At 44.4% G+C, this 12,330-nt stretch overlaps 1 pseudogene; it reads right to left on the bottom strand.

Annotated features, from left to right (window-relative positions):
• Positions 1–734: 734 nt before the first annotated feature.
• LOC124559863 lies at positions 735–852 on the bottom strand (annotated as a pseudogene).
• Positions 853–12,330: the final 11,478 nt, after the last annotated feature.

The following is a 12,330-nucleotide window of genomic DNA, read 5'->3' as shown; positions in this document are numbered from 1 at the left end:
GATTTACGCTGGAAAAAAATAATTCTGGCGCTCTACACAGTTTGTATAATCGTATGACATCCACGATGTCATTTGACGAACCTTATTTGACAAACCGGAAGTGAGTGAACAGTATAGTTACGGCGAAGAGCGACCGTGCGTTGTAGTCAAACTGTTTTATGTGAACGGCAGCAATTACTGTGCTGCACTGAGAGAGTATAGCCGACTACAAGGTCTGAGCAGAGGCCCGAAGTAATGAAATGGCTTAAAGAGAGACAGGTGAGATTGAAACGGCCCCTGAAAGAGACGGGCGTCCTATTCCGGTAGACATTATTGACGAGGTTGCTGTTGCTATAACTAACCATGCAACACATACCTCGGATTGTGTTAGAGTTCGTGTAGTGTCACGAAAATTATCCATCCCATAGCAACAGTACCGAAAGTTTGGCGGTCTGTTTTGCTCTGGTACGAGATGATGGTGTAGTAACTGAAACCTCACGATCCGCATAATCGTTCTGAATTCGCGCTTCGGATCCTGGCAAGAATAGAAGTTGACGACATATCGCTCTCTCTCTCCGTCCCGAACAGGCCTTGGAAGGATCAACGGTACCGACCGGCCATCGTGTCATCCTCAGCCCTCAGGCGTCACTGGATGCTGACATGGAGGGACATGTGTTCAGCACACCGCTCTCCCGGTCGTATGTCAGTTTACGAGACTCCTCAGTTTGCCTCACAAGGGCTGAGTGCATCCCGCTTGCCAACAGCTCTGGGCAGACCAGATGGTCACCCATCCTAGTGCTAGCCCAGTCCGACAGCGCTTAACTTCGGTGATCTGACGGGAACCGGTGTTACCACTGCGCAAAGGCTGTTGGATGACGTCTAATGGCTGGGTAATAGTCTATGGAGTGACGAGGCATATTTTACACTACAGGGTGAAGGGAATACACAGAACAGCCGAATTTGTAGTACTAATAAACTGCGTTTAGCGGACAAACAGCCATTCCACTCGCTTTATGTAACTGTGTGGTGTGGATTCAAAACCACCTTTACACTCGGTACGTTCATCTCTGAAGAAAATACACCTAGAGGGCCTGTCGAATATACCGTGACGTCTGCACATAGGATTCAGATCAGGACTCCGTGCAGGCCAGTCCATTACAGGGATGTTATTGTCGTGTAACACTCCGCCGCAGGTCGTGCGTTATGAACAGGTGCTCGATCGTGTCTATAAATGCAGTCGGCATCCTCGAATTGCTCTTCAACAGTGGAAAGCAAGAAGGTGCTTAAAACATCAATGTAGGCCTGTGCTGTGATAGTCCCAGGCAAAACAACAAGGGGTGCAAGCCCCCTGCATGAAAAACACGACCACACCATAACACCAGCGCCTCCGAATTTTACTGTTGGCACTACACATCTTTCGTAATTGTACTAAATGTTTTCTCTGACAATTACTTTGAACAATTAGTTCATGAGCCCACACGAATTGCAAATGGTTGCGAAAACACACTTGACCTCTTAGCCACAAATATTCCTGATCTAATAGAGAGCGTCATGACGGATACAAGGATTAGTGAACACAACGTCATTGAAGCGACGCTCAAAACCATATCAACCACTAAAAATAAACGCAAGATATATCTATTTAAAACAGAAGATAAAAATTCGCTTGATGCCTTCCTAAGAGAGAGTCTTCGTTCTTCCAAGCTAATTATGTAAGTACAGACCAGATATGGCTCAAATTCAAAGATACAGTATCGACAGCAATACATAGATTCATACCGCATAAGTTAATAAGAGACAGGACTGCTCCACCATTTTACACAAAACACGTCAGAACACTGTTGCAGAAGCAACGAAAAAAGCATGCCAAATTCGGAACAAAGCAAAATCCCCAAGACTTTCTAAGTTTAACGGAAGCTCGAAATTTAGTGCGGACGTCAATGCGAGTGATTTTAATATTTTCCGCAATGAAACATTGTTTCAAAATATGGTAGAAGACCCAAAGAGATTCTGGTTGTATGTAAAATACACCAGTGGCAAAAAACAGTCAATACCGTAACTGCGCGATAGCGATGGAAATGTTACATATGATGGCGCCACTAAAGCGGAGTTACGAAATACAGTTTCCCGTAATTTCTTCACGAAAGAGGACGAAGTAAATATTCCAGAATTCGAAACGACAACAGCACGAGTGACATAAAAGTAGATACCTTAGGTGTTGCGAAACAACTCACATCACTTAAAGGCAAGTCTTCCGGTCCAGATGGTATACCAATCAGGTTCCTTTCAGAGTATGCAGACACAATAGCGTCTTTCTTAGCAGTCATATACAGCCGCTCACTTGGTCTGTTCCTAAAGACTGGAAAGTAGCATAGGCCACACCAATATTCAAGAAAGGAAATATGAGTAACCCATTGAATTATACACCCATATCACTGACCTCAATTTGCAGTAGGATTTTGGAGCATATACTGTACTCGAACATTATGAATCACCTTGAAGCAAATGACTTATTGATACATAGCCAATACGGATTTAGGAAATATCGTTCTTGTACAACGCAGCTAGCTCTTTATTCTCATGAAGTAATGAGTGCTGTCGACAAGGGATCTCAGATCGATTCCATATTCTTAGATTTTTTACCGTTCGTCACAAGCGACTATTAATCAAATAGCGTGCATATGGAGTATCGTCTCAGTTGTGTGACTGGAATCACGATTTCCTTTCAGAGAGGTCACAGTTCGTAGTGATAGACGGTATATCATCGAGTAGAACAACAGTGATATCTGGCGTGCCGTAAGGTAGTGTCATAGGCCCTCTGCTGTTCCTGATGTACGTAAATGATGCAGGTGATAATCTGAGCAGCCCCCTTAGATTGTTTGCAGCTGACGTCGTAATTTACCGTCTAGTAAAATCACCAGACGATCAATTCCTATTACAAAATGAGAATTTCTGTATCGTGCGAAAAGCGGAAATTGACACTAAACAAAGAAAAGTGCGAGGTCATCCACATGAGAACTAAAAGAAATCCGATAAATTTCGGATATACAATAAATCGCAAAAATCTAAGAGCTGTCAATTCGACTAGATACCTAGGAATTACAATTATGAGCAACTTAAAGTAGAAAGACCACTTAGATAATATTATAGGGAAGGCGAAACAAAGGCTGCGCTTTGTTGGCGGAACGCTTAGAAGATGCGACAAACCCACTAAAGAGACAGCCTACATTACACTTGTCCGTCCTCTGCTGGAATATTGCTGCGCGGTTTGGGATAGTTACCAGGTACGGCTGACGCAACTGTTTTCTTTGCAGCGAAATCTATTTACGAAATTTCAATCATCAACTTTCTCTTCCGAATGCGAGAATATTTTGGTGACACCCACCTACGTAGGGAGAAATGATCATCATAATAAAATAATAGAAATCAGAGCTCGAACGGAAAGATTTAGGTGTTCCTTTTTCCCACGTGCCATTCGAGAGTGGAATGGTAAAGAAGTAGTATGAAAATGGTTCGATGAACCCTCTGCCAGGCACTTAAGTGTGACTTGCAGAGTAACCATTTAGAAGTAGATGTATACACACGCTGGCAGATGACACTCACCGGGCATTCGCCATACACACACCCTGCCATCGGATCGCCACATGGTACGATACCGTGATTCGTCACTCCACACTACGTTTTTCCACAGTTCAATCGCACCCCTCGTTGTTTTGCGTGGAACTATCACAGCACAGGCCTACACTGATGTTTTAAGCACCTTGTTGCTTCTCACTGTCGAAGAGCAATTCGGGGATGGCGATACCGAGCACCTATTCATAATGCACGGCATTTGCTGGATTGGTTACACGACAGTAACATCCCTGGAGTGGACGATCAAGATCGAAGTGCTCGTATTAAAAAGGGTGTAAGACAAGGCTGTAGCCTTTCGCCCCTACTCTTCAATCTGTACATCGAGGAAGCAATGATGGAAATAAAAGAAAGGTTCAGGAGTGGAATACAAGGTGAAAGGATATCAATGATACGATTCGCTGATGACATTGCTATCCTGAGTGAAATTGAAGAAGAATTAAATGATCTGCTGAACGGAGTGAACAGTCTAATGAGTACACAGTATGGCTTGAGAGTAAATCGGAGAAAGACGAAGGTAATGAGAAGTAGTAGAAATGAGAACAGCGAGAAACTTAACATCAGGATTGATGGTCACGAAGTCAATGAAGTTAAGGAATTCTGCTACCTAGGCAGTAAAATAACCAATGACGGACGGAGCAAGGAGGACATCAAAAGCAGACTCGCTATGGCAAAAAAGGCATTTCTGGCCAAGAGAAGTCTATTAATATCAAATACCGGCCTTAATTTGAGGAAGAAATTTCTGAGGATGTGCGTCTGGAGTACAGCATTGTATGGTAGTGAAACATGGACTATGGGAAAACCGGAACAGAAGAGAATCGAAGCATTTGAGATGTGGTGCTATAGACGAATGTTGAAAATTAGGTGGACTGATAAGGTAAAGAATGAGGAGGTTCTATGCAGAATCGGAGAGGAAAGGAATATGTGGAAAACACTGATAAGGAGAAGGGACAGGATGATAGGACATCTGCTAAGACATGAGGGAATGACTTCCATGGTACTAGAGGGAACTGTAGAGGGCAAAAACTGTAGAGGAAGACAGAGATTGGAATACGTCAAGCAAATAATTGAGGACGTAGGTTGCAAGTGCTACTCTGAGATGAAGAGGTTAGCACAGGAAAGGAATTCGTGGCGGGCCGCATCAAACCAGTCAGTAGACTGATGACAAAAAAAAAAAAAAAAAAAAAAAAAATTAACTGACCTGCACAGAGTCCTGACCTGACTCCTATAGAACACCGTTGTTTTGGAACGCCGACTCCGTGCCAGGTCTCACCGACCGACATCGATACTTTTCCTCAGATGCAGCACTCTGTGAAGAATGGGCTGCCATTCCCCAAGAAACCTTCCAGCACCTGATTGAACGCACCCCTGGAAGCTGTCATCAAGGCTAAGGGTGGTCCAACACCACATTGAATTCCAGCATTACCGATGGAGGGCGCCACGAACTTGTAAGTCATTTTCAGCCAGGCGTCCGGATACTTTTGATCACATAGTGTACAAATGACGGTAGTATCGCGTACACAAGGTATAAAAGAGCAGTGCATTGGCGGTGCTGTCACTTTTAGTCAGGTGACTCACGTGAAAAGATTTCCGACGTGATTTTGGTCACAACAGGAATTAACAGACTTTGAAAGCGGAATGATAGTTGGAGCTAGACACATTGCACACACCGTTTCGGAAATCGTCAGGGAATTCAGTATCCCGATATCAAAGCGTCAAGAGTATGCCGAGAATACCAGATTTCAGGAATTACTTCTCGCCACAGACAACGCAATGGCCGATGACCTTCACTTAACGACCGACAACAGTGGCGTTTGCGTAGAGTTGTCAGTGTTAATAGGCGAGCAACGATGCTTGAAATCAATGTGAGACCTTCGACGACCTTATCCGTTAGTACAGTGCGACGAAATGTCGCGTTAATTTGATACAGCAACAGACGAACGACACGAGTGCCTTTGATAACAGTACGACATCGCCTGCAGCGCCTCACATGGGCTCGTGACCATATTGGTTGGACCCTAGAAGACTGGAAAACCGTTATCTCGTCAGGTGAGTCCCGATTTCAGTTGGTAAGTTCTATTTCAATGTGGTAGGGAAGCTAGAAAATCTGAAGAGGGAAATCTTGAGACTCAAGCCAGATATAGTGAGATCAGGGAAGCGACAAGGAAAGAAGACAAGGATTTGTTGTTAGATGATTCAAGGGTAATATTAACAGCAGCAGACAATGGTGTAGCGGGAATAGGGTTCGTTATAAAAAGGAAGGTAGAGCAGATAGTGAGTTACTGTGAACACTTCAGTGATGGGGCTGTTCTCATCATAATCGACAGCAAACATTAACTGACAACGACAGTTCAGGTACACAAACAGAAGATGAAGAAATAGAGAGAATTTATGAGGATAGTGATCGGGTAATTCGGTACGTAAAGGGAGATGAAAAACTATTATTCGTGGGTGATTGGTAAGCGGCTGTAGCGGGAGTTGTAGGAAGAATATGGGCTTGGTACTACAAATGATAAAGGAGAAAGACCAATAAAAATCTCAGCTAGTAATAGCGAATACTCTTTTCAAGACTCAAAATAGGAAGAGGTATACTTGCAAAAGACTGGGAGGTACGGGAAGATTCCACTTAGATTATGTTCGAGTATAATGACTTTTCTGGAGACTAAACATCTACTCTGTAGGAATCAGCATGGGTTTCGAAAGAGACGGTCGTGTGAAACCCCGCTCGCGCTATTCGTCCACGAGACTCAGAGCGCCATAGACACGGGTTCACAGGCCGATGCCGTGTTTCTTGACTTCCGCAAGGCGTACGATACAGTTCCCCACAGTCGTTTAATGAACAAAGTAAGAGCATATGGACTATCAGACCAATTGGGTGATTGGATTGAAGAGTTCCTAGATAACAGAACGCAGCATGTCATTCTCAATGGAGAGAAGTCTTTCGAAGTAAGAGTGATTTCAGGTGTGCCGCAGGGGAGTGTCATAGGACCGTTGCTATTCACAATATACATAAATGACCTGGTGGATGACATCGGAAGTTCACTGAGGCTTTTTGCAGATGATGCTGTGATGTATCGAGAGATTGTAACAATAGAAAATTGTACTGAAATGCAGGAGGATCTGCAGCGAATTGACGCATGGTGCAGGGAATGGCAATTGAATCTCAATGTAGACAAGTGTAATGTGCTGCGAATACATAGAAAGATAGATCCCTTATCATTTAGCTACAAAATAGCAGGTCAGCAACTGGAAGCAGTTAATTCCATAAATTATCTGGGCGTACGCATTAGGAGTGATTTAAAATGGAATGATCATATAAAGTTGATCGTCGGTAAAGCAGATGCCAGACTGAGATTCATTGGAAGACTCCTAAGGAAATGCAATCCGAAAACAAAGGAAATAGGTTAGAGTACGCTTGTTCGCCCACTGCTTGAATACTGCTCATCAGTGTGGGATCCGTACCAGATAGGGTTGATAGAAGAGAAAGAGAAGATCCAACGGAGAGCAGCGCGCTTCGTTACAGGATCATTTAGTAATCGCGAAAGCGTTACGGAGATAATAGATAAACTCCAGTGGAAGACCCTGCAGGAGATACGCTCAGTAGCTCGGTACGGGCTTTTGTTAGAGTTTCGAGAACATACCTTCACCGAAGAATCAAGCAGCATATTGCTCCCTCCTACGTATATCTCGCGAAGAGACCATGAGGATAATATCAGAGAGATTAGAGCCCACACAGAAGCATATCGACAATCCTTCTTTCCACGAACAATACGAGACTGGAATAGAAGGGAGAACCGATAGAGGTACTCGGCGTACCCTCCGCCACACACTGTCAGGTGGCTTGCGGAGTATGGATGTAGATGTAGATGTAGATTACATCATGGTGAGGCAGAGACTACGAAATCTGATTCTGGATTGTAAGGCACATCCAGGAATACAAATAGAGTTATATCACAATTTAGTGACGATGAAGAGTAGGCCAAGGCTTAAGAGACTGGTTGGGGAGAAACAATGGGCTAAGAAGTGGGATACGGAAATACTATGGAATGAGGAGATACGCTTGAAGTTCTCTGAGGGTAAGTGACAGCTCAGTAGGCAGTCCAGTCGAAAAGGAAAGGACGTCTCTAAAAAGGGCAATCGCAGAAGTTGGAAAGAAAAACATAAACTAAGTGCTCAAATGCATCCGTACACATTGCTGAAAATCACTTATAAGTTCGTGCCGCCCTCCATCGGTAACGCTGGAATTCAGTACGCTGTTGGTCCACCCTTACCCACTCTCGCAGGCACACGTTCAGTCATGTACTGGGAGGTTCCTAGGGGATTGGCAGCCCATTCTTCACAGAGTGCTGCGCTGAGGAGAAATATCGATGTCTGTCAGTGAGGCCTGGCACGAAGTCGGCGTTCCAAAACATCCTAAAGGTGTTCTAGGGTTCAGGTCAGGACTCTGTGCAGGCCAGTCCATTACAGGAATGTCATTGTCGTGTAACCACTCCGCCACAGGCTGAGCATTATGAACAGGTGCTCGATCGTGTAGAAAGATGCAATCGCCATCCCCGAATTGCACTTCAGCAGTGGGAATCAAGAAGGTGCTTAAAACATCAATGTAGGCCTGTGCTTTGATAGTGCCGCAAAACAACAATGGGTGCAAGGCCCCTCCAAGTAAAACACGGCATACCATAAAACCGCCGCCTCTGAATTTTACTATTGGCACTACATACGCTGGCAGATTACATTCACTGGGTATTCGCCACACCCACGCCCTGCCATCGGATCGCCACAGTGTGTACCGTGATTCGTCGGTACACATAAAATTTTCCACTGTTAAATCGTCCAGTGTTTACTGTCCTTAAACCAAGCGAAGCATCGTTTGGCATTTACTGGCGTGACGTGTGGCTTATGAGCAGCCGATCGACCATGAAAGCCCTGTTTCCTCACCTCCCGCGTAACCATCATAGTACTTGCAGTGGATCCTGATGCAGTTTGGAATTCCTGTGTGATGGTCTGGATAGATATCTGCCTATTACATATTACGAACCTCTTTAACTGTCGGCGGTCTCTGTCAGCCAACAGGAGAGGTCTGCCTGTACGCTTTCGTGCTGTACCTGTCCCTTCACGTTTCCACTTCACTATCACATCGGAAACAGTGGACCTAGGGATGTTTAGGAGTGTGGACATCTCGCGTACAGATGTATGACACCCAATCACCAGACCACGTTCGGAGTCCGTGAGTTCCGCGGAGAGCCCCATTCTGCTGTCACGGTGTCTAATGACTGTTGAGTTCGCTGATATATAGTACCTGGCAGTAGGTGGCAGCACAATGCACCTAAAATGGAAGCTGTATGGTTTTTGGAGTGTCCGGATACCTTTGATTGCATAGCTTATGTACAAAGAAGGCACTGCGGAGAAATTATGTAACAGAAGAAATACTTCAGATGATCGACGAAAGACGGAAGTACAAAAGTATTCAGTGAAACTCAGAAATAAGAAACGAGTCAGTTAGGAACGGAATAAATTGAAAGTGCAAGGAAGTTAATGGCGAAATGGTTGAAGAGAAAATTCGAAGAAATCGAAAAAGGAATGGCTGTCGGAAGGACCGTCTTAGCATACAGAAAAGTCGAAATCATCATCGTTGAAATTAAAGGCAAGGGTGGTTACACTAAGAGTGCAATGGGAATTCCACTGTTAAATGCAGAGGAGTAAACGGGTGGGTGGAAAGAGCACACTGAAGGCCTCGATGAGGGGGAAGAGTTGTCCTGATGAAGTGATAGAGGAACAAACAGGAGTCGATATAGAACAGCTATAGGATCCAATATTAGAAACTAAAAGAGCTCTGGAAGACTTACGATCGAATAAGGCAGAAGGGATTGATAAAATTCCATCAGAAGTTCTGAAACCATTGGGGAAAGTGGCAAGAAAACTTCTATACATGTTGGTGTGTAGAACGTTTGAGTATGGCGACATACCATCTAACTTTCGGGGAAACATCATCCACGCAATTCCGAAGCTTGCAAGAGCCGATGAGTGCATGAATTATCGCACAATCAGCTGAAGAGCTCATACATCCAAGTTGTTGACAAGAATAATATACAGAATGGAACAGAAAATTGAGGTTGTTGTTAGGGGACGACCAGTTTGGCTTTAGGAAAGGTAAAGGGAGTAGAGAGGCAATACTTCCATTGCGCTTGATAACGGAAGCAACACTGAGGAAAAATCAAGACACTTTCATTGGAATTGTCGACCTGGAAAAAGCGTTGGATGTTTGATATTCTGAGGGAAACAGGGTTTAGCTATAGGGAAAGTCGGGTAGTATACAATATGTACAAGAACCAAGAGGGAACAATAAGAGTGGGAGAAGAAGAACGAAACGCCCGATTAAACAGTGTGTAAATCAAGTATATCACAATATTTTCATTATTACAGCCTGCACCAGATGATGGAACTTTTAAGTGTTCCGAAACAGGTCGTGTACACAATAAAAGATTGCAGATAAGGGAATTGTTGTGCGGTTTCTTTATTTTACAAAATGGAATTACAGTTGCGGCTGCCCCGTAAGAAGAACTCTTTCTACAGATATTCCTCGTGAATCAGCCTATCAGTGAATACAGTGAAAACCGGAGCAAAGATCTTGAATCACATGATAAGAGCTGAAAAAGATTTTTTAGCCGAAAGTTTCAGTTATGTATAATCAGAATCAATTTCTAGTGACGTACGTAAAAATTTTGGTTGCCATGAATAAAGAGCCCTCCATCTGAATCAATAGATTCTATGTGATTATATGTCGATCGAGTGCTTGCAGTCGAGAATACATTTGAAAGAAGAGTGGAGAATTGTACTGTAGCCACGTTATGAAGCGCTTCATCCGAGAGGGCACTTGAGACCTTCGCAGCTGCAACGTCGTTCGAAGTTCTCTGCCGGGACCAGCGTATTTCCAAGGCACCGTCATGTACGCTAGTTGGCAACCGCTTTCAGAAAGACGAAGCCGCTGCTGGAACCATGCCAATTGGAGGTGGCCACGGCTACGCCACTGATCCTTTCGCTGAGATGCACAATAGTAGCAAGGCTGGCCTCGGTTATTCTATGCTAAGTGAAGCTTCCACAGATTCCAGCTCGCGGCGTTCCAGTAGCACATGAGGACACTGTACACGCTTAAAGAGCGACAGGACAAACGGTGTAAACTTTGATTAGGAACAGGTATGCAGAACGCTTTTACATAGGAAACGGAATGGGATATTCACCACACCACCTCACTTTTGTTTAGAGATTTCTTCCTCAAATTACGGCCGAAGTTTGGTAATAGTACGAGGGATGTTCAATAACTACGAAGTACATTCAAGTTCCAAGGCCTCCGATTTTTTTTCTAATTAACTACTCACCCGAAATCGATGAAACTGGCGTTACTTCTCGACGTAATCGCCCTGCAGACGTACACATTTTTCACAACGCTGACGCCATGATTCCATGGCAACGGCGAAGGCTTCTTTAGGAGTCTGTTTTGACCACTGAAAAATCGCTGAGCAATAGCAGCACGGAGAGTGTCTTTCATTGTTGGAAAAAGCCAAAAGTCACTAGGAGCCAGGTCAGGTGAGTAGGGAGCATGAGAAATCACTTCAAAGTTGTTATCACGAAGAAACTGTTGCCTAACGTTAGCTCGATGTGCGGGTGCGTTGTCTTGGTGAAACAGCACACGCGCAGCCCTTCCCGGACGTTTTTGTTGCAGTGCAGGAAGGAATTTGTTCTTCAAAACATTTTCGTAGGATGCACCTGTTACCGTAGTGCCCTTTGGAACGCAACGGGTAAGGATTACGCCATCGCTGTCCCAGAACATGGACACCATCATTTTTTCAGCACTGGCGGTTATCCGAAATTTTTTTGGTGGCGGTGAATCTGTGTGCTTCCATTGAGCTGACTGGCGCTTTGTTTCTGGATTGAAAAATGGCATCCACATCTCATCCATTGACACATCCGACGAAAAGAAAGTCCCATTCATGCTGTCGTTGCGTGTCAACATTGCTTGGCAACATGCCACACGGGCAGCCATGTGGTCGTCCGTCAGCATTCGTGGCACCCACCTGGATGACACTTTTCGCATTTTCAGGTCGTCATGCAGGATTGTGTGTACAGAACCCACAGAAATGCCAACTCTGGAGGCGATCTGTTCAACAGTCATTCGGCGATCCCCCAAAACAATTCTCTCCACTTTTTCGATCATGTCGTCAGACCGGCTTGTGCGAGCCTGAGGTCGTTTCGGGTTGTCACACGATGTTCTGCCTTCATTAAACTGTCGCACCCACGAGCGCACTTTCGACACATCCATAACTCCATCACCACATGTCTCCTTCAACTGTCGATGAATTTCAATTGGTTTCACACCACGCAAATTCAGAAAACGAATGATTGCATGCTGTTCAAGTAAGGAAAACGTCGCCATTTTTAGTATTTAAAACAGTTCTCGTTCTCGCCGCTGGCGGTAAAATTCCATCTGCCGTACGGTGCTGCCATCTCTGGGACGTATTGACAATGAACGCGGCCTCATTTTAAAACAATGTGCATGTTTATATCTCTTTTCAGTCCTGAGAAAAAAAATCGGAGGCCTTAGAACTTGAATGCACCTCGTAATGCAACACTTTTTTTCTCTGCAAATTTTTTGGTTGGAAAAATGTAGAATTTGTTGAGAGACATCGTGGAGTATTTCCACTTCAGCATCTATACAGAAGAACGTCG

The sequence above is a fragment of the Schistocerca americana genome, chromosome 1 (genome assembly GCF_021461395.2).
Source record: "Schistocerca americana isolate TAMUIC-IGC-003095 chromosome 1, iqSchAmer2.1, whole genome shotgun sequence".
Classification (NCBI taxonomy): domain Eukaryota; kingdom Metazoa; phylum Arthropoda; class Insecta; order Orthoptera; family Acrididae; genus Schistocerca; species Schistocerca americana.
This window is presented reverse-complemented; position numbering and strand designations above follow the sequence as displayed.